Source organism: Callithrix jacchus, chromosome 1 (assembly GCF_049354715.1).
Source record: "Callithrix jacchus isolate 240 chromosome 1, calJac240_pri, whole genome shotgun sequence".
Lineage (NCBI taxonomy): Eukaryota > Metazoa > Chordata > Mammalia > Primates > Cebidae > Callithrix > Callithrix jacchus.
Window position 1 is genome coordinate 173,302,765 of NC_133502.1, and position 23,781 is coordinate 173,326,545.

General features: G+C 39.8%; 1 protein-coding gene and 1 long non-coding RNA gene across 8 annotated transcripts in view; one reads left to right on the forward strand and one right to left on the reverse strand.

Moving 5' to 3' along the window:
* Nucleotides 1-9,183, forward strand: part of LOC118144300 (uncharacterized) — a 47,113-nt gene extending 37,930 nt beyond the window's left edge. Inside the window, exon 3 of the long non-coding RNA XR_004728963.3 lies at nt 1,445-9,183. This is a non-coding gene — a long non-coding RNA (uncharacterized LOC118144300). The remainder of the gene's footprint in view (nt 1-1,444) is intronic.
* Nucleotides 1-23,781, reverse strand: part of NR6A1 (nuclear receptor subfamily 6 group A member 1) — a 238,667-nt gene that overhangs the window by 169,189 nt on the left and 45,697 nt on the right. The gene's annotated exons all lie outside the window — the stretch shown is intronic.

A 23,781-nucleotide genomic window follows, 5' to 3' on the forward strand; every position in this document is an offset into this window, starting at 1 on the left:
CTTAACATCGGCTTCCTGCCCCTATCCCACCACCACATTTCATGTCATCCACTTTTCAACTACTGCCCAACTTTTTGTGTCACCATGTGAAATTGTCACCACTCTTCTGAGTGCAGACAGGTATAGGCACACTTGTGTTGCTTTTAAGTATCAACAGACTACATAAAATTTTGTACCATGTTTGGTGGCCAAATAAATATACATCAAACTGTGTCTGATGTTTTATGGAAATGAATGGATTTGGATTTGTGCTCTCTCAAAAACTCAAGCCTACCCAAAGAAATTACCAAGAGGTCTTTTTTTTTTTTTTTTTTTTTTTGAGACAGAGTCTCACTCTGTTGCCCAGGCTGGAGTGCAGTGGTGTGACCTCGGCCTCCTGGGTTCAAGTGATTCTCCTGCCTCAGCCTCCCAAGTAGTTGGGACCAGAGGCACACCACCACACCCAGTCAATTTTTGTATCTTTAGTAATGATGGAGTTTTGCCATGTTGTCCAGGCTGGTCTCAAACTCCTGACCTCAAGTGATCCACCCACCTCAGCCTCCCAAATTGCTGGGATTATAGGCATGAGTCACCATGCCCAGCCCCAAGGGGTCTTTTATAAAAGAATTTTCTTTCTGTCAGACAGGTGGACACACAGAAGGTATTCGAGGCAGTTTTGTTTTTCAGGATGCTGTGCATTCTAGGCATTCATTTTTAACCAATTATTTCCATAATTTCTGAAAACATTAGAAAAGAACGTTGGGCATGTACTTTGAAAAATGTATACCTGAACAGGCATGCTATTTATTTACAGAGAGTATCAGCAGTCTTTAAATATGTCATTGAAACAATTATATATTTTATTAACCCAAATCCAAGTTTTCTCTTGGGTAAAACTAAGTAATACAGCAAGGGAGACAATTATGTAAGTTAAAGGGTGTTTTCTGTAGATGGGACTCTAAATACTTGCAACAGAAAAATTACATGGCATGTATAGGGGACAGGAACAGAATAGTCCAGAGACTGTGTTAGGGAGTGATAAGAAATGGCATTGAAAAGGTTAAAAAAAAAAAGGACATATTACAGAAGGTCCTGTGAGCAAAGCAGAAAGACAATTACTCCGACAGAGAGCCATTTTAAATGCTAAACTCAGCAAGGAGAAAATGAAAGCAAGACTGGGAAGAGTCACTAAGCAGATGAAGTGAGAGGAAGAAAAAAAAGAAATTTCTTGTACAAGTTAGCTGAGTTAGAACTGAGTCAACAGGAATGGAATGAAAGGAAAGGTTATCTCAAAAAGGCATACTTTGACTTTTGTTTTTCAAAATAAAATGGCTGACCCCTTTCCATCACTGTGTTCAGTGTATATCCTCACAGACATTTCAAGGTATTTAAAATGCATGTATTTATACTTAGAGGAAAAACACCACAAATTACACATAATGTTCTGTTCTTTTATTTTTTTAAGACAGAGTCTCGGTCTATCACCCAGGCAGGAGTGCAGTGGCGCGCAATCTTGGCTCACTGTAATCTTTGCCTCCTGGGTTCAAGTGATCCTCCCACCTCAGCCTCTCAAGTAGCTGGAACTACAGGCATGCACCATCACACCTGGCTAATTTTTATATTTCCGGTAAACGCGGGGTTTCACCATGTTGGCCAAGCCGTCTCGAATTCCTGACCTCAAGTGATCTGCCCACCTTAGCCTACCACTAGCTGGGACCACAGGCACGTAGCACCATGCCTGGATAATTTTTTGTATTTTTTTAGTAGAGACAGGATTTCGCCATGTGGCCTAGACTGGTCTCAAATTCCTGACTCAAGTGATCCACCCGCCTCAGCCTCCCGAAGTGTTGGGATTACAGACATGAGCCACCTTCTTTCACTTAAAATATTGTGGCCATCTTTCCATATCAATATATCAGAACCACCTTCCAAAGAACTGGCTCAAACAGAAAAGGAAGCAGTCAAGAATGATGCCAAACCATCCTGACTAGATTTGGAGCCCAGAGTGTACCAAGAAAGAAATAGGCAATTTCACAGTGGAAGAAAGAGGATTTTACTTTTGGAACAGTTATCAGAACAAGGAATACACATTTGTAATTCATAAGCATGGAGCTGATAAATAATGATCTTTAAAAAAAAAATGATCTAAGTGCAGAAAGAAAAAGGTAACAAACAGTTATCAGACACCTAGTGTATACCTGGACTGCAACAGGAGCCAGGAGATGCGGAAGAAACGAAAGTATATAACAAAAAGGGCAGAACAAATTCTAATAAACAAATAGCTAACTACAAGTGTGAACAGCTCTGCAGAAGATAAAAATAAGTTACTATGAAAGTAAATAATAGGAGGGACCAATCCAGTCTTGGTGGTAAGAAGGGTCAGGGAACTTCCATTAGTAAGTGATGTGTAAGTAAAGACTTTAAGAGGATGTGTAACTACCTTGGTGAAATAGAGTAAGCATTCCAAGCACAAGGAACGGATGGTATGTATATAGGCCAAAGAAGCAGTGTTTTTACAAAACAGAAAGTGTGAGTAAAGCACATGAAAATATGGTGAAGAAGTCATGAGACAAGGCCAGAAAAGAAGGTAGCATTAAAAAAAAAAAAAAAGATTACTAACAGTTTTGGAAAGAACAATTTTGGTGTTCTAGTCACTGAGGAAATAGATTTCTAGAAAGGTAATGATGAAGAGCTTGGGCTAAATGAGGGTGAAAATCTCGGCTGTTACTTAGCAACTACATGAATTTGAACAAATTACTTAACCTTTAAATCTGTGCCATCTGTAAACAGGAGATACAACAATAATAGTATTTGCTTCACAGGACTGCTTGAGGATTAAGAATACATGCAAATAATTTCACACAAGATCTGACACACAAAATACTATGATCTTAGTGTGTGTGCATGTGTTGTGTGTGTGTTTATGAGCGCTCCCAAGCATGTACTGGCCGATAGGAGATAAAAAGCAGACAGGAAGTTCAAGCAGACTAGAAGCAAAGACATTAACTACTATACTCTCAAAGTTGTAGAATTACAGGTAATTTTTATGTTTATTATTTATAATCTTTCATATCTTCCAAGTGTTTAGCAATAAGCATAAACTATTTCAACAATTATAAGAAAAAGTTAATTTTAAATCATGTCTTTCTACTCTGGTTTCTCTTCAGATCATACAAATCTTTCATCTTTTAAATCATTTTTTTAAAAAAGCAAAGATTTCTTTTAGATGCACAATCTACTACATTTGGCTGAAAAGCAGATGGAAAAATTCACAGAGGAAAAGAAGGAAAAGCGAACTGTTTCTATCAAGAAAGGAAACCTATGGAAAGCACAGCTGCAAGAATATAGAAAGTAACGGGCTCTCCATCTGTGATGGAGGTGGTCACTTTGGAGGACAGATAAGTCATCCTCAGAGAACGAAAACAATGAAGGAAATTCCAGCCTACTCATGTTCTCCTCTCAGGCTGTACCACAACAGGATCCAACTGGGCTTTGTGATCCCATAACCTGTCAAGGGACCTGGCATGGAACAGACAATTAAATTTTTTTTTTTAATCAAATGTATTTTTAACTTTATTAAAAGAATTTTCTTGTAATTTCTAGCACAATTATATTCGTAACTTGGTAAGTAATCCACTCCTTGAACCAAGCACAGGATACCTCCAGTCATCTATCAGTCCCACAAATTACACTAGGCCTACGCATAATTTTAATAGCTACCAAATATCAGGACAAAATTATCCTGGTTATACTTGCTATAGAACCCATGAACTTACAGTGTAGCCCAACTTCCCTTCCCATTCTTCAGACTAACTAAATCTACTGAAAAACACACAACCAATCAAAATCATACGTCCTTTTCTCTCCTCTTCCCAGTAAATAGTTGGGGCAAAAACAGTAGGTACAGGAAAAATGGTTTAAAATACAAGAGTCAGAAAATCTGAATTTAAGTTCAGCTATGTTCAGCTCTACCCTGTGTATACTCGTGGTCAAGCCAGTCACCCTGTAAGTCTTACTTCTCTGTAAAAGGGAGAAAATATACCCACTCCACCTCAGATGTGAAAAGTGCTCTGCAAACAGCACACAGTGCAGCCCAAAGTATCCTAGTCTCTGATGGTGTTACTCCACAGGTTTTCCACTTTTCATAGTATAGACAAGATCCTTTGACTACCCAAACTCTTGCCTACTTGTCAACCATCAGTACATGTGTGCAAGGTGCCTGGACAAAGTTAACTTATAACCTGGGGTTAAAAGAAGGCCTTTTCTGCATTTAAGTGTCATCAGCCTGAATGGGAATTATCATTCACTCTAGGTCCATCAGCATCACATTCCAACAGTTGAGTCACCTCCCAAACAAGAAGTTTCTTTCTAGCATACTCTGTAGTGGGTACACAGGGTAAGGCTTTGGGAGTATGAGCTTCCAAGGTGAAGAATGACATAGCAAATATCAGTTGAACCCCATCTGATCAATGAACTTAAATCACCTTATCAAAACATCCCTTCCTTTTCCTGCTTCCAGGCAATCTTAAATATTTCTTTAAACGGCTTTGTTTAGGTATAATTTACAGACAATTAAATTCATCTGCGATAAGTGTATATTTCAATGACTTTTATTCATTCATTTATAGATTTGTGCAACCATCACCAAAATCTAATTTTGAACCTTTCCATCACCCCCCAAACTCCCTTTGTTCCTGTTTCCACTCCAACTCAGCCCCCAGACAACCACTGATCTGCTTTCTGTCTCTATACATTTGACTTCTCTGGATGTTTTGGGTTTTTTTTGTTTTTGTTTTTGAGACGGAGTCTACTCTATCATCCAGATACATGCCACCACATCCGCCTTTTTTTCTAGTAGAGAAGGGGTTTCACCACGTTGGCCATACTGGTTCTCAAATTCCTGACCTCAAGTAATCTACCTACCTCAGCCTCCCAAAGTGCTGGGATTACAGGCGTGAGTCACCGTGCCCAGCCTCTGGACATTTCATATAGAAGAAATCATACAACATGTACTCCTTTGCGTTTGGCTTTTTTTTGAGATGGAGTCTCACTCTGTTGCCCAGGCTGGAGTGCAGTGGCACGATCTTGGTTCACTGCAACCTCCATCTCCCAAGTTCAAGCAATTCTCCCACCTCAGCCTTCAGAGTAGCTGGGACTACAGGCATACAACATCATGCCCGGCTAATTTTTGCATTTTTTTTTTTAGTAGAGACAGGGTTTCACCATGTTGGCAAGGCTGGTCTTGAACTGCTGACCTCAAGTAATCCATTCGCCTCAGCCTCCCAAAGTGCTGGTATTACAGGCATGAGCCACTGCACCAGGTAGAATTTGGCTTCTTTCATTTAGTATAAGTTTTAGGTTTATCCTTGTTGTAGCATGTATTGGTAATTAATTCCTTTTTATTGTTGAATAGTATTGCATTTTATAGGTACTCCACGTTTTGTTTATCCATTCACCAATTGGTGGACATTTGAACTGTTTCCAGATTTTGGCTATTAATAATGTTATTATGAACATGCATAATAATGTGATGAATGAACATTCATATAGTCTTTTTTTCTTTTGAGACAAGGTCTTACTCTGTGGCTCAGGCTAGAGTGCAATGGTGCAATCTTGGCTCACTGCAACCACCACCTCCCAGGCTCAAGCAATTCCCCTGTGTTAGCCTCCCAAGTAGCTGGGATAACAGGCACATGCCATGCACTTAATTTTTGTATTTTTAGTAGATAGGGAGTTTCTCCATGTTGGCCAGGCTGGTCTCAAACTCCTGACCTCAGGTGACCCGCCTACCTTGGCCTCCCGAAGTGCTGAGATTAAAGGTGTGAGCCACCAAGCCTGGGGCCTACATACAGTCTTTGTGTGAATATATGTTTTAAATTCTCTTGGATATACAGGAGTGGAATTGCTGGATCATATGGTAAGTTTATATTTTTAATAAACTGCCAAACTGATTTTCAGTTGACTTACATTACCACTGTAACATGCAAGATTTCTTGTTTCTACACATCCTAACACTTTCTAGAACACTCTGACAGTCTTTTTGATTATAGCTATTCCTGAGGTGTACAGTGGACATTCCAATTTGAATTTGCATCTCCCTAATGACTAATTTAGAGCACCTTTGCATGTGATGAAATGTTCTTTTACCCAAGTTTTCAAAATTTTAAACTTATTTTTGTTGTAGTAAAATATACATAAGATTTACCATTTTAACCACTTTAGTGCATAACTCAAGGACACTGAATTCAGATTGTTGTACAACCATGATCACTATCATTTCCAAAACTTTTTCATAAACCTAAACAAGAACTCTGTACCCATTAAACAATAACTACTTATTCTCCACTTCCCCCAGCAACTTCTGTTTTACTTTTTGTCTCAATGAATTTTGCCTATTCTAGGTATCTCACACAAGTGGAATCATATTTTTTATTCATTTCTAAAAATTGAGTTGTCTTGAATTGTAAGAGATTTTTATATATTTTGGATACAACTCCTGTGGGAAGTAGAAAAGTTCCTCTTTAAAGTTTCCTTTCCTGTTAAAGAATAAATCATAAGTGTGCTAACAACTCTTTGCTAAGCCCTATCCTATGTAGCTGTTAGGCATACCATGCTTACTGGCACGTAGCACATTCTATGTCCTTGTACTTTAACCAAGATACCTGTGCTGGACGTGCACACAAGCATGTCCCAGCTTGCCACTGCTTTTACCTGAAAAGTTTTAAGTTGTTAGCCAATCAGGTTTTAGTTTAGATTGTGAGGTCTGGCTCCAGCCAAAGGAGATCAGACACAGGAGTAAGGATGACCCCAAATGCATAAAAGATAAATATGTCGGCTTTCCTTTGTTCATTGTACTCTCATAGCAAGATGGCTAGTGAGAATACCCTTCCTGCAGTCCAGGAAGTAAAAATTGCTTGCTGAGAGATTGTTTGTCTCAGTGCTAACTTTTCTTTGTGGAACCAAGCATCTGTTTCCAACAACTCCTTTATCAGGTTTTTTTTTTTGGTTTTTTTTTTTGAGTCAGAGTTTCACTCTTGTTGCCCAAGCTGGAATGCAGTGGCATGATCTCAGCTCACTGCATCCTCTGCCTCCCGGGTTCATTAAAAGGCGATTCTCCTGCCTCAGCCTCCTGAGTAGCTGGGATTACAGGCACCCACCACCACAACTGGCTAATTTTTTGTAGTTTTAGTAGAGACAGGGGTTTCACCATGTTGGCCAGGCAGTCTTTGAACTCCTGGCCTCAAGCAATCCACCCATCTCGGTCTCCCAAAGTGCTAGGATTATAGGTGTGAGCCACCGCACCTGGCCTTTATCAGATATTTAATTTGCAAATATTTTCCCACAATCTGAAGTTTTCTCATTTTCTTAATAACATATTTTGAAGTGCCAAAGTTTTACATTTTAATGAAGCCAATTCAATTTTCTTTCATGGCTTGTGCCATTGGTGTCATGTCTAAGAAGACTTTTGCCTAACCCCAGGTCACCAAGATATGCTTGAAACATTTGGTAGTTTTAGCTCTTACAATTAGGTATAGTGCACTGAGTTAATTTTTGTGTCTCAGTGTAAAATAAGGATCTGAGATAAATTTCTGGCATATAGAGATCTGTTTTCCCCAGCATCATTTCTGGAAAAAAAACAAACAAACAAACTATGATTTCCTCCACTGGATACAACTCCTGTGGGAAGTAGAAAAGATGCCTTGGTATCTTGGTCAAATATCAAAGGACCACACGCATAAGGATTTATGACTGGACTCTCAATTCAGTTCCAGTGCCTATCCTTACAGCAATCATCACTGATGCAGTTTGGATGTCTGTTCCCTCCAAATCTGATATTGAAATGTCACCCTCAAGGTTGGAGGTGGGACCTAATGGGAGGTAGTTGGGTCATGAGGGCGGATCCCTCATGAATGGCTTGGTGCCCTCCCCTCAGTAATGAGTGAGTTTTCGTTTTATTCGTTTACACAACAGCTGGTTGTTTATAGAGGCTGGCACCTCCTCCTCTGTTGCTCTTTCTCTTGCCATGAGATGTGCCTGTTCCCTCCTCACCTTTTGCCATGAGTAAAAGCTTCCTGCAGGCTCACCAGAAGCCAAGCAGATGTTGGTGCCATACTTATAAGTCTGTAGAACCAAGAGTCAAATAAACCTCTTCTTAAATTACCCAGTCTCAGGTATTCCTTTAGAGCAAAATGTAAAACAGACTAACACACATTTTTTTGAGATGGAGTCTCACTCTGTCACTCAGGCTGGAATGCAGTGGTGCAATCTCAGTTCACTGCAACCTCTGCCTCAAGTCTGCTCAAGGGATTCTTTTGCCTTAGTCTCCCAAATAGCTAGGATTATAGGTGAGCACAACCACACCCAGCTAATTTTTGTATTTTTAGTAGAGACAAGATTTCACCATGTTGGTCAGGCTGATCTCGAACTCCTGACCTCAAGTGATCCACCCACTTTGGCCTCCCAAAGTATTGGTATTTCACGCGTAAGCCACCACACACGGCCACACTTTGAGACAGGATCTCACTGTCACTCAAGCTGCAGTGTAGTGGCACAATCATAGCATACTGCATTCTCAAACTCCTAGGATCATCCCACTTTGCCCTGCTAAGTAGCTAGAAATACAGGCACATGCCATGTCCAGGTTTTTTTTTTTTTCTTTTCTTGTAGTAACAGGCTCTCACTATGTTACCCAGGCTGGTCTTAAACTCCTGGCCTCAAGCAATCCTCTCACCTCAGCCTCCCAAAGTGCTTATTACCAGCATGAGCCACTGTGCCCAGCCGGCCCTGCCTTTTCATGGAATGTACCAATACAGTATATCAGTGACACTTGGCATACTGTATTAATTTTTATGTATTAATACAAGCCTGTATTCCTGGATTAAATTCCATTTGGTCATGGTATACAATCCATTATTCTATGTTGCTGAATCTGGTTTGCTAATACTTTGTTAAAAGATTTTTACATGTATGTTCATAAAGGGCTACTGGGCTGCAGTTTTCTTATAGTATCTTTGTTTGGTTACCAGGATAATACCATGCTCACAGAATGAGTTGACAAGTGTTTCTTCCTCTTCTGTTTTCTAAGAGAGTTCAGGTTTAGTATTATTGCTTCCTTGATTTTTTTTTTTTTTTTTTAAGATGGGGGTCTTGCTATGTTGCTCAGGCTAGTTCTGAACTCCTGGCCTCATTCACGCAATCCTCCCACCTCAGCCTTCCAAGTGGCTGGGACTAGAAGTGTATATCATCAACCCACTGAGCCCAGCTTGCTTCTTTAAGTGTTTAATAGAATTCATCAATGAAGACACCTGGGCCTAGGCTTCTCTATGTAGGAAGATTTTTTTTTTTTTTTTTTGAGACAGTGTCTCACTGTCCCTAGGCTGGAGTGCAATGGCCCATTCTCAGCTCACCACAACCTCTGCCTCCCGGATTCCAGCAATTCTCTTGCCTCAGCTTCCCAAGTTGCTGGGATTACAGGCGTGCAGCACCATGCCTGGCTAATTTTTGCATTTTCAATAGAGATGGGGTTTCACCATGTTGGTCAGGCTGGTTTCAAACTCCTGACCTTGTGATCCGCCCACTTTGGCCTCCCAAGGGCTGGGATTACAGGCGTGAGCGACCACCATGCCCAGCCTGTAGAAGATTTTTAATTACTAATTCATCATAACTGTCATAAAGTCTCATTTTCTAGTTCCTCTGCAGTTTTTGTTGTTGTTGTTGAGACAGAATCTTGCCCTGTTGCCAGGCTGGAGTGCAGACACATGACCTCAGCTCACTGCAACCTCCATGTCCCAGGTTCAAGCGATTCTCCTGCATCAGCCTCCCAAGTAGCTGGGACTACAGGCACATGCCACCACTCCTGGCTAATTTTTGTATTTTTAGTAGAGACGGGGTTTCACCATGGTGGCCAAGATGGTCTTGATCTCTTGACCTCATGATCCACCTGCCTCAGCCTCCCAAACTGCTGAGATTACAGGTGTAAGCCACCGCGCCCGGCCTTGGAGCCAGTTTTGATCATCTGCATCTTTCTAGGAATTTGTCCATTTCATCTAAGTTGTCTAATTTGGTGAGATAAAGTGATTTCATGGCAAATCCCTTATAATCCTTTCAATTTCTGTAGGATAATAATGTCCTTTCATTCTTGACTTTGGTAATTTGTGTTTTCTTTTTTTAGTCTTGGTAGGGGTTTATCAAATTTGCTGATCTTTTCAGAGGACCAACTTTAGTTTCACTGATTTTTCTCAACTGGGTTTCTGCTTTCCATTTCACTGTTTTCCATTCTAATATTTTTTTCCTTCCTTATACTTGCTTCAGATTTTTGTTGCTGTTGTTCTTTCAGAGACAGGGTCTCACTCTGTTGCCCAGGCTGGAATGCAGTGATGTAATCATAGCTCACTGCAGTCTCAAAGTACTGGGCTCAAGCAATCCTCCCACCTCAGCCTCCCAAGAAGCACACACCTTTGCATCCAGCTACTTTGGATTAGTTTACTATTTATCTAGCTTCTTACAATGGATACTTACATTAGTACTTTAAACCTTTCCTTTTCAAATATCTAGGCATCATAAAAGCTATAAATCTTCCTCTAAGCACAGCTTTAGCTGCATTTCATAAATTTTGATAGGTTGCATTTTCCTTTAGTTAAAAAAAATTTTGTTTTGTGGGAGAAGACAGAGTCTCACTCTATCACCCAGGCTGAGTGCAGTGGGGCAATGAAGGCTCACTGCCACCTTGACCTCCCAGGCTAAGGAGGTCCCCCAACCTCCCAAGTAACTGGGACCATGCCACCACACTTGACTAATTTTTGGTATGTTTTTGGAGACAGAGTTTTGACATGTTGCCCAGGCTGGTCTTAAACTCCTGGGTTCAAGTGATCTGCCCACCTTGGCCTCCCAAAGTGCTGGGATTACAGGCATGAGCCACAGGGCCCAGCCTAGTTAAAAATATTTTAAAATCTGCCTTGGAATTTCTTTGCTCTATTACATATACACACACACACACATATGGTTTTTTTTGTTTTGTGATGGAGTTTTGCTCTTGTTACCGAGGCTGGAGTGCAATGGTGCGATCTCGGCTCACCGCAACCTCCGCCTCCTGGGTACAGGCAATCCTCCTGCCTCAGCCTCCTGAGTAGCTGGGATTACAGGCACACACCACCATACCCAGCTAATTTTTTGTATTTTTAGTAGAGACAGGGTTTCACCATGTTGACCAGGATGGTCTCGATCTCTTGACCTCGTGATCCACCCGCCTTGGCCTCCCAAACTGCTGGGATTACAGGCTTGAGCCGCCGTATGTTGTTTAATTTTAAATATTTGGGGATACCAGATTTGTTATGGATCTCTAATTTAACTCCCTTGCATATTTTGCATAAAGTGTTCAATAAATGAGTTGTATCAAGTTCATTTATAGTGCTGAAGGTCTTTCATAGTCTTCCTAATTTTCTAATTGTTCTATCAACTACTGAAAGTGGGTAATTAAAATCTACAATTACTATTGTAAATAGCCTATTTCTCCTTTAATTTGTCAGTTTTTACTTCATTTATTTTGATGGTCTCATTAGATATATTTTTATAATTTTCATTTTCTCATGTATTGCCCCTTTTGTCACTACATTATGTCCCTGTCTCTAGTAACATTTCTTGCTTAAACTGTCTGACATTTACCCCAGCTCTCCTATGGCTACTATTTGCATGATCTTGCTTTTACTTTCAACCTATTTGTGTCTTTAACTCTAAAGTAGGGCCGGGTGTGGTGGCTCAGCCTGTAATCCCAGCACTTTGGGAGGCCGAGGTGGGAGGATCACGAGGTCAAGAGATCAAGACCATCCTGGTCAACATGGTGAAACCCCGTCTCTACTAAAAATACAAAAAATTAGCTGGGCATGGTGGCTGTAATCCCAGCTACTCGGGAGGCTGAGGCAGGAGAATGGCCTGAACCCAGGAAGTGGAGGTTGCGGTGAGCCGAGATCGCGCCATTGTACTCCAGCCTGGGTAACAAGAGCAAAACTCCGTCTCAAAAAAAAAAAAAAACTAAGGTATATCCATGACTGAACTAATAGCATAGAACTGTCTCTTGCCTTTTTATTTAGGCTAATCATCTCTACCTTTTGAATAGACAGTACATTCACATTTAATATAATTATTGATATGGCTGGACTTATGTATGCCATTTTGCTATTTTTGTCTTTGTTTTTTTTTTTTTTTTTTTTTTTACCTCTGCTTCTATCATCTTTTGTGTGAAGTATATTTCAGGGTACCATTTCAATCTTTTTTTTTTTTTTTTTTTGAGAGTGAATCTCACTTTGTCACCCAGCCTGCAGTACAGTGGGGCAATCTCAGTTCAATACAACCTCTGCCTCCCAAGCTCAAGCGATTCTCCCGCCTCAGCCTTCCAAGTAGCTGGGATTACAGGCACCCACCACCACACCTAGCTAGTTTTTTATTTTTAGTAGAGATGGGGTTTCACTATGTTGGCCAGGCTGGTCTCGAATTCCTGGCCTCAGGTGATCCACCTGCCTCTAACTCCCAAAGTGCTGGGATCACAGGCTGTGAGCCACCAAGCCTGGCCTGATTTTTTTTAAACTATACCTATTTTGTTGTTTTCTCAGTGGTTGCTCTAGGTCTCACGACATGCATCTTTACTTATGACAGTCTAATTTAATTCCAGGAAATATAGAAACTTGATCCAATGTATCTGCTATCCACCCCCTCCTTTCTATTATTGCCATATGTAACTTAGTAATACAATGGTATAATCCTTGCTCTATATAATCTTATGTCTTTTTTAAAAATTGAGAAGAAAAAACATAGGCGTATTTACTATTTCCAGTGTTCATCATTTCATCTTACGGATTTGAATTACTATCTGGTATGACTCCCTTTCAGCTCAAGGAATTTCCTTTAGTACTTTAAGACAGGTCCACTAGCAATAAATTGTCTTTTTAATGTGGGAAGTCTTTATTTTGCCTTCACTTTTGAAGAACAGTTTTCCTGGATATCGAATCTTAACAATTTTGTTTTTCTTTCCACACTTTGAATGTCATCCCATTACTGCCTTCAGGCATCCATTGCTTTTGATGAGAAGTTAGCCACAAAGCCTATTATTTTTCCTTCTTGTTGCTTTCAAGATTTTTTCCTTGTCCTTATCTTTCAACATTTTGACTCTGATGTGTGTTTATCATACTTGGTGTTAACAAACACCAATTATTAGGCTTCTGAAATCTGTAGATTAATGTTTACCATCACATTCAGAAAGTTTTTGCCATTATTTCTAATATTTTCTTGTCCCTTTCTCTCATTCCTCTCCATGTTTCTCATTACATACACGCTTACGTCGCACAGATCTCAGATTCCGTTCCTTTTTACTCAATCTTTTTTCTCTGTTCTTCATACTGAATATGTTTTATTCATCTAGCTGCAACGTCATCAATTCTTTCATCACCTCAAATTGGTTATTGAGTCTGTCCTTAATTTTTCATTTTAGCTTATTAATACTCTTCAACTCCAGTCCAGTGCTTCCATTTTTGTTCTTTTTTATAATTTCTCTATTGAAATTCTCTAGGTTCTGGGTCACTGTCATCATACTTCCCCTTTTAATTCTTTAAAAACTGTTCCCTTTATTTCTTTGGAATATCTATAATAGTTGCACTGAAGTCTTTGTGTGCTAGATGAAACATGTAGGATCACTCAGAGTTCCTACTGACTTCTTTTTCTAAGTATGTATCAGACTTTGTTCCTTTGCATGTCTTTTAATTTTTGTTGTGATACTGAACATTTAAAACAATGCACTTTTGGCAATTCTGGATTCTGACTTTTCCCCCACTAAGGTTGGTGATAATGATCAGTTTCTTTACTAACTTTCCTGCACTAAACCATGAAGACTGTCTCCTCTGCAATGTATAGCTTCCTGATGGCTCAGGTTTTCCCCCCACCTTGTTTTTATTTTAAAGCCTGAATTGCAGCAGTCACCCCTCTAACTGTATAGCTTACTACTCCATTAAAGATTGGTCAGAGATGGTAATCAAACACGTTGAGCTCTTTCACTACCTGCTGATGCAACTATGGTCAGGAAAAGGGAGTACTTACACTTCAGGCCTTCAAGTCTGTTCCAGTTCTTATTTTTTGCTGGACTTTCTCACACATCTTTGCATTACCCAGGGATGTGTGATGGTTTGGGCTGACATGGGTTTCTTTATTTTGGGGGGAGGGGGATAGGAGGGAGGGGGTTGAAGTCTTGCTCTGCTGCCCAGTCTGGAGTGCAGTGGCGCGATCTCAGCTCACTGCAACCTTCACCTCCTGGGCTCAAGAATTCTCCTGCCTCAGTCTCCCATGTAACTGGGACTACAGTTGTGTGCCACCATGCCCGGGTAATTTTTTGTATTTTAGTAGAGAAAGGGTTTCACTGTGTTGCCCAGGCTGGTCTCGAACTCCTGAGCTCAGGCCATCCACCAGCCTCAGCCTCCTAAAGTGCTAGGATTACAGGCATGAGCCACCTTGCCCAGCCTTTTTTTTTTTTTCCAAGACAGAGACTCACTCTGTCGCCCAGGCAGGAGTGTAGTGATGCAATCTCGGCTCATTGCCACCTCCACCTCCCAGGTTCAAGCGATTCTCCTGTCTCAGTCTCCAGAGCAGCTGGGATTACAGGCATGTGCCACCATGTCCAGCTAATTTTTGTATTTTTAGTAGAGATGGGGTTTCACCATGTTGATCAAGCTAGTCTTGAACTCCTGACCTTGGCTCACATGAGTTTCTGATGTGCATAAATATTCCAATCAACCCAGGATATCTGGAGTCCTTATCAAGCCCCTTGAAACTGTCTCACCTATCAGACCTCCTTGTTAAAGCCCTGGCTAGTCTGCTGGCCAACTGTTTATCCTAAACAGAACTGTAACCCCAGAGGAGCAGATTTGCCCTCCCTATTTCACTTGCCACCATGATCATCAAATTTAACTGACAACACTCCAAATCAAGTAAGCTCCTTCCTACAGCAGTTATAAAGCTACCTACTGGTTTTCATGGCCTGCCCCACCCTGCTTGAACTACTGCACTGTCAGGGCTGGGAGAAATAGAACAGGCCCAGGGAACACCACAAAACTCATGCTATTCTTATCCCAAGTTCAGTGGTTTTCATGAATAAATGCTTCTCAATTTGTTATAAGTCTTTAGTTGTTTTTGACAATTTTGGGAGAGAGAAAGTGTTGACCTCCTCAATCACTCATGCCAGAAATAAATCTCTTCCTCAGATACGTTTTTATAAACCTCTTAAGAGAAAATTCTGATCTCAGTGAAGTCAACCAAAACTATTTTCCTGAACTGAGACCCAAACTGCTTAAATATAACTTAATCTCAAAATTTCACTTAGGAGGAAAAACTTCCAGAGGAAGGCAGAGGTATAAACTCATCCTGGGATTATAGAATCGTTTTCAGCTCCAGACAGCAACAACCCAAAACTGTAAACAGTAGAGTTATTTTCAGTTGTCTTACCAAAAGTCATAACTACTGGAGTCTCTAGTGCCTTCCATGTGTATACACAAGTCCCAGAGCCAGTCATGAGTAGGGCAAAAGTACACAGAAAATCTCAGACCTTGTCACCAGGTAGGTACTCAAATAGGTCCCAGGGAAAGCAGTACATTGAATGTTACAGCTGGCCTTGGTCACTATGATTAAGTCCATCAGCATGCCTTGATGTCTATCATGAGTCCCTGGCCCTCCGGCCCAGGTCTTTAACTCTCAGCCCATCTGGTCATTAGCATTCCAAGACAAGAAGATCTGGGTCTTAATGCTTATACCCACAGCCAGTAACTGCGTGGCCTGAATATTTCTCTCTTCTATGTGCCAAATGTCAATCATCATTTAATACTTGGATTCTCACTGCATTTATCAGATCCCCATCCGCTCCCATCTCAGGCCTAGCAAATAATTCCTAATTAATCGATAAATCTATGCCCCTGAGTTTTCCCTGCCTGTTCATTGTCCTGTCTCAAATACCAGATTCTATAGTCAGTTTCTACAACCTCCAACCTGCCTGTTTCCTGACTGAAGTGATCGTGTCAGATAATTTCTCTCTTCTATTTATATTCTCCTTAGAATGCTCCTATAGCTTCTACTGAGTAGTCAATTGACCACAGCCTCTGAAAAGACAAATGGACACCTGATCCAATCTGGGCTTATACTCTTTCCTAAGTGTTTACAATTTGAACGCAAATACTTTAATCTGTGTCAAGCATGGGTGCTAGAAGTTTATGACAAGCCAGGGGAGGGGAGAGGCAGCCATTTTCTATCACAAACATAGAAACGAAGAATATCAGCCTAAAGAAAAAGAGAAGTTACCAACCAGAGGTACTAAAAAAAAAGCAGAAATGAGAGTTCACATAGCCAGAGATGGAAAAGAAATCCTGGTCTTGGTTCTTCATGAAAGTCAATTGCATGCTCTGCCATTGGGCCCCAAGAGAAACCCAGTACTTTGGGGCCAGGCAGGGTGGCTCACACCCGTAATCCCAGCACTTTGGGAGGCCAAGGCAGGCAGATCACTTGAGGTCAGGAGTTCAAAACCCGCCTGACCAACATGGTGAAACCCTGTCTCTACCAAAAATACAAAAAATTAGCTGGGTGAGGTGGCAGGCGTCTACAATTCCAGCTACTTGGGAGGCTGAGGCAGGTGAATCGCTTGAACCTAGGAGGCAGAGGGTGCAGTAAGCCCAGATCATGCCACTGCACTCCATCCAGCCTGAGCAACAGAGTGAGATTTCATCTCAAAAAAAAAAAAAAAAAAACAAACAGTACTTTCTAACAATGCCCCTATTTTAAACTAGCTGGAGAATGTTTCTGTTCCTTGCCATTAAACTACTCCAGAGAAAGAGAACCACTCAATCTCATAATTAACATTAATTGGATGAAAATGGAAAACGATGTTTAGGGCTTGGTTTACTGCCTTCTAGTTATGCTGGACAACTGAGGGGCCAAATGATGGGACACAAAACAAATCAACGAAAGTCTCTGAACAAAATCATTTACATGAAGGAAGGACTTTATTTCCTTCTCAATTACATAGAACTTCTCCATTCAACATAACAGAAAAACAATTCCTAAAAAAAAAATTGGTATTAAAAGTCACAAAGAATTCTGTCAACAGGACTGATCACATAACAAGTAGAAATCCTATCAACTCTATCAGAGCTAATATTATAAACACCTGTGAATACACAGTGAAACACACACATACACAAATGTTGAGATTTTGCTTTTAAGTCACAGCAAAAACACCCCCTTTCTGTTTTACACTTAGCATCAAAGGTTCACTGCACTGAGCCTCCTTCAGCTAGCCTGAGGCTATTTTTCTACCTTCTCCTCCTCCTTCCCAACCTCTCAGTCCCATGATTCTCAAGGTATAAATATAAAGGATCTTCCTGGTGAATTAATGAATTAATCCAACATTCAACCATCTTATGAGTGACTGGTGTTCAATTTATTTCTGCCTATGATTAAAAGCTACCTGCCAGTAACTTGTTAAGTGACATTAATACAATTCAATGTTTATAAACTAATGAGATCCTAGTATTCTCCTAAGCCTAGTTGCCAAAATGGGTAGAAAAGTTGCAAAGATCCCTCTGCAAATGCACACATAAGATCAGCTGGAAATCTTACAGTTCTTAGAAGAACTCTATTGTCACTGTTGAGAAAATTAGTGGTAGTTTTCAGTTGCTATTTTTGCTTTACTCTTCCATTACAGTTCATTCAGCAGCATCATTTTCAAGTTAGTTTGACACATGTGGTGTATAATGATAGGTATTACCTTAACAGTATCCTTATTTTGAAATTTTCCAGTAATTAAATCTTGACATACATAACGTCATGTTTCAAGCATGAGCTGTACCTCAGTTGCTTAAAGTGCATTTATCATCTTTACTCCAAATCTATTTGTACATAATAGTCCATTACCAATGCATTATTATGAACTGGAAAGCAGGAATATGCAGGTTAAGTAGATATTTATGTGCCTAAGTCAGCTAAGGTTAAAAAAAAAAGAAAAAAGCTGGCATCATTGCCATAAGCAAGCAATCAGGTCTCATTGTTTACAGCCTAGTGGTCTTCCCCAAACACTGCCTTAATTTTCACAGCCCTATAAATTCTATCCACCACTTTATGGAATCTCATACCCCTTTAACTGAACTTCTTCCTTCACCACTGTTTTAAACAATTCCTTGGCAAGAAAATCTGTTCTCCCATTTCCATTTTTATTTAAAAAAAAAAAAAAGCCCACATCTGAGACAACATTCATAAACACTCCTTTCTCCATGCCCAAGGAATGGAGTGTCAGACCCCAGAACAGCAAGGAGCCATTAATGCCTTTTCCTGAAATCTCTCTGCAAGTAGATTTCTTTTTATCATTATTAAAGTAGGTTTCAAGTACATCCTTCTCACCCCTACTCTCCAAACTCAGATCCCCTTGCATTAAGGGTCTACTCTATTACTTTAACCTTCAGTCCCTATTACCTTCTATTCCCAATATTCAAAGAAAAGTGAGCAATGGATACCCACTGAGTAAGTCAAGATTTTGAAGCTTGAGGCGCAAGGGAAGGGAGACAGAAAAATGGATTCCCATGTGAATTTGTTGTTGTTGTTGTTGTTGTTGTTAAGAGATACAGAGTCTCACTATGCTGCCCAGGCTGGTCTTGAACTCTGAAGCTCAAGCAATCCTCCTGCCTCAGCCTCCTGAGGAGTTTGGACTATAGGCCTCAGGTACTTTTAGAGTTTTCATACATGCTCTTAGAATGACCTAAAGGTACAACTCCCTTCTCCAAGATCTTGAAGCCTAGCTATACCACTGTCAGAAAATCTTGTTCTGAGTTTTGCAAGCACAGTTTTTCTTCTATTTTTTAAAGTGCTCTTCACTCTTCAGTTAGGGCCTGTTGCCACCTAATGGACTAAACTGGCATACCCACCAATACTTTATTGCAGGTTCTCACCTCTGTGTTTCCAAAACAGACCACTAGATGGAGACTTCAAAACTGATGGAGGAGGCAAGAGCTCTTACACTTATCCAGAAAGTCTTTTAGTTGGTTTATGACTACACAAAAAATTAAACTAATGCAGATTCAACAATGAAAGGGAATATGCACAAAATGACAAACTAAGGAAAAATAAAAGTCTTTTGGAGGCCTGGAGTAAAGGTTCATACCTGTAATCCCAGCACTTTGGGAGGCTGAGGCAAGCAGACCACTTGAGGCCAGGAGTTGGAGATCAGCTTGATCAACAAGGTGAAACCCCTTCTCTACTAAAAATACAAAAAAATTAGCTGGGTGGGGTGGCAAGAACCTGTAGTTCCAGCTACTCAGGAGGCTGAAGTACAAGAATTGCTCAAACCTGGGAGGCAAAGGATGCAGTAAGCCACAATCACGTCACTGCACTCCAGCCAGGGCAACAAAATAAGACCCTGTCTCAAAACAAAACAAAAAGTCTTTGGAAGCAATATGGAACAAAGGTTAAAACACAGGTTTTGGCTCTTCTACACATAATCACAAAAATCCATTAACAAAACATTACCAAGTTGAATTCAGCAACATTTGACAATTTTATCACTGACTACATGAGGTCTATTTCAGGATTAAAAGGCTAGCTTGAGTTTCAAAATTCAATCAGTGTAATTTACCATATTAAGTCTAAACCGTCTAGATGCAGAATTCATCTGAAAATTTAAATGATTTACAGATTAGTAATTATTAATCTGAAACTAACACCACTCAAGATTTTTAAAAAAAACTCTTGGCACACTAGGAATAAAATTTTCTCAAGCTGATAAAGGACATCCACAAAAAAACCTAAAGCTTCCTAATTTCAAAATTTACAAAGCTACTATAATCAAAAACAGTGTGGTATTAACATAATGACAGACATAAATCAATGGAATAAAATAGGGAGCCCAGTACTAAACCCTCATATACATGGTCAAACAATTTTTGTCAAGGTTACCAAGAACACTCAATGGAGAAAGAATAGTCACATGGTACTGATAAAATATCCACATGCAAAAAAATGAATCTGCCCTTAACCATTTTTTTTGAGACACAGTCTTGCTCTGTCACCCAGGCTGGAGTGCAGTAGCACGATCTCGGCTATCACCTCCACCTCTTGGATTCAAGCAATTCTGCCTCAGCCTCCCAAGTGGCTGGGACTACAGGAGTGCACCACTACACCAAGCTAATTTTTGTATTTTTAGTAGAGATGCAGTTACACCATCTTGGCCAGACTGGTCTCAATCTCATGATCCCCCCAGCCTCGGCCTCTCAAAGTGCTTGGATTACAGGCAGGAACCACTGCGCCCAGCCTGGCCTTTAGGTACACCACACACAAAAATTAACTCAAAATGTACCAGACTTAAACATAAGCCCTAGAACTACAAAACTTTTAGGAAAAAAAAACATGGAGACAACTTCATGACATTGGCTTTGGCAATGGTTTCTTGGATATGATACAAAACGCATAGGCAACTAAATAAAAAATTACTTGATAATATGAAAATGTAAAACTTCTGTGCATCAAAGGACACAACAGAATGAAAAAACCTAGAGAATGAATGAAAATATTTGAAAATCATGTATCTGTTAAGGGATTAATATACGGAATATAGAAAGAACTCCTACAACTAAAACAAAAACCCATAAAGAATCCAATTAAATAGTCAAAAGACCTCAACAAACACTTCTCCAAAGACACACAAATGGTCAATAAGTACATGAAAAGATGCTCAATATCACTTGTCATTAGGGAAATGCAAATCAAAGCCACAATGAGATACTGTCTCACAAACATTAGGAGAGCTTCTATCAAAAACACAGTAAATAACTGTTGGAGAGAATATGGAGAAACTGGAACCCTAGCGTACTGCTGGTAAGAATGTAAAATGGTGCAGCAGCTGTGGGAAACCAATACAATGACTCCTCAAAAAGTAAAAACAGAATTACCATAGGGTCCAGCAATTCCACTTCCGGGTATATACCTCAAAGAATTAAAAGTAGGGACGTGAAGAGAGACACCCATGTAAACCCATGTTTATAGCAGCATTAGTCACAATAACCAAAAGGTAAAAGCAACCCAAGTGTCCATCAATAGGTGAATGGATCAACAAAATGTGATCTATACATACAATGGAATCTTATTCAGCCTCAAAAATGAATGAAATTCTAATACTCTACAACATAAACTTTAAGCACTAAGGGAAATAAGCCAGTCACAAAAGGACAAAACTGTATGATTCTACTTAAATGAGGTACCTAGAGTAGACAAATTCATAGAGACAAAAAGTAGAATGGTGGTCACCAGGAACTGGGGAGAATGGGTAGTTTCTGTTAATGGGTATAGAACGTCAGTTTTGCTATATGAGAAGAGTTCTGTAGACAGATGGTGGTGGATGGCTGTACAACCAGGGTAAATGAACTTAATGCAACTGATCAGCACATTTAAAAACTGTTAAGATGGTAAATGTAATGTCATGTATATTTAACCACAATTCCAAAAAAAAAAAAAAAAGCCCAACAGAGTTGTCATCATACTTGATAGTGAAATTGAACTCCTTCCCCCTGAGATTAAGAACAAGGCAAGAATGTCATTCTCACCATTTCTATCTACCTACTGTACTAGAAATCTCAGCCAGTGCAATAAGAAAAATAAGTCATAAACATCAAAAAGGAATAATTGTCTTTATTCACAGATGTACACATAAAAAATCCCAAGGAATTCATTTTTTAAAGTTACTACTACTAGCAAACAAATTTAACAATGTCGCAAGATACAAACAACATATAAAAATCAACTGCATTTATATATACCAGCAACAATTGGAAAATAAAATTTAAAAATAATAACATTTACTATTAACAGTAAAAAACAAAATACTTAAGGATGAAGATGTATAAGATCTCAACACTCAACTATTAAAAAAATTAATGAGAAAAAATAAAGATGACCTAAATAAGAAGAAAAATACACTGACTTCATGGATCAGAAGACTCAATATTGGCCAGCCATGGTGGCTCACACCTGTAATCCTCGCATTTTGGGAGGCCGAGGTGGGAGGATCACGAGGTCAAGAGATCAAGACCATCCTGACCAACATGATGAAACCCCATCTCCAAGAAAAATACAAAAATTAGCTTAGCGTGATGGCTCATGCCTAGTCCCAGCTACCAGGGAGGCTGAGGCAGGAGAATCACTTGAAACAGGGATGCAGAGGATGCAGTGAGCTGAGATTGCACCACTCCAGCTTGGCAACAGAGCGAGACTCCATCTCAAAAAAGAAGAAAAAAAAAAAAAGACAACTCAGTATTATTGACTGGGTATGGTGGCTTGCACCTGTAAACCCAGTGCTTTGGGAGGGTGAGGTGAGAGGACAGCTTGAGGCCAGAAGTTTGAGACCAGACCAGCCTGGGGAACATAATGAGACTCCATCTCTACAAAAATATGTATTTTTTTTTTTTTTAGAAAACTGGCCGGGTGTGTTAGTGAGTGCCTGTAGTCCCAGCTACTCCAGAGGCTGGGCCAAGAGGATCCCTTGAGGCCAGGAGTTTGAGGCTACAGTGAGCTATGATTGTGCCACTGTACTCCAACCTCAGTAACAGAGTGAGACCCAGTCTCTAAAAAAATAAAATTTTTTTAAATTTAAGAGACCCAATATTATTAAGATGACAACTTTTCCAAAATTGATAGAGTCAATGCAATTCAATAAAAATCTCAAGCAGGCTTTTTTGAGAAAGGAAGGAAGAAAGAAAAGAATGAAAAAGAAAAGAAAAGGAAGGGAAAAAGAAAAGAGAGGGAAGGAGAAAGGAAAGGAAAAGAAAGGAAAGTGAGGGAGGAAGGAAGGAAAGAAAGGGAAGGAAGGAGGAAAGGAAAGAAGGGGGAAGGAGGGAAGGGGGAGGGGGGAGGGAAGGAGGGAGGGAAAAGAAAATTCATCAGCTAATTCTGAAATTTACATGGAAATGAAAAAAAAAGCTACGATAGCCAAATATTCAAAACAACTTTGAAAAGGAAGGATGGAGTTGGAGTTGGAGGACTACTTCTATCTGATTTCAAGATCTATTATCGAGTTATAGTAATCAAGACACTATGGTATTTGTAAAAAGGTAAAAAGATTAATAGAAGAGAATACAGAGTTCATAAAATAGACTCACAATTATTTTTCAGCAAGAACATCAAAATACTCAACAACTAGGTGCTGTGGCTCATGCCTAAAATCCTAGTACTTTGGGAGGCCAAGGCAGACAGATCACTTGAAGCCAGGAGTTTGAGACCAGCCTGACCAACACAGTGAAACTCCATCTCTACCAAAAATTAAAAAATTAGCCTGGCATAGTGGTGCACACCTGTGGTCCCAGCTACTTGGGAGGCTGAGGTGAAAGGATCGTTTGTGCCCCAGGAAAAGGAGGCTACAGTGAGCCATGATCATGCCACTGCACTCCAGCCTGGGCAACAGAGTGAGACCCTGTCTCAAAAAAATAAAATGCAATGAAGAAAGCCTTTTCAACAAATAGTGCCAAACAAACAAATTCTCTTATTAAAAAGACTGATTCCTAACTCATAATATAGAAAAAAAAAATTGAGATAAATTATAGACATAAAGGTAAAAGCTAAAATCATACTGTTTCTAGTAGAAAACAGCATATCTCTGCAACCTCAGGTTAGGACAAGATTTGTACAAAGGACACAGAAAATGATAATCATCAAATATTAAAAATTAATAAATTGGACTTCATAAAAAGTTTCAAGTTCTGTTCCTCACAAAACATGTTAAAATTAAAAAGGAGCCATAGACTA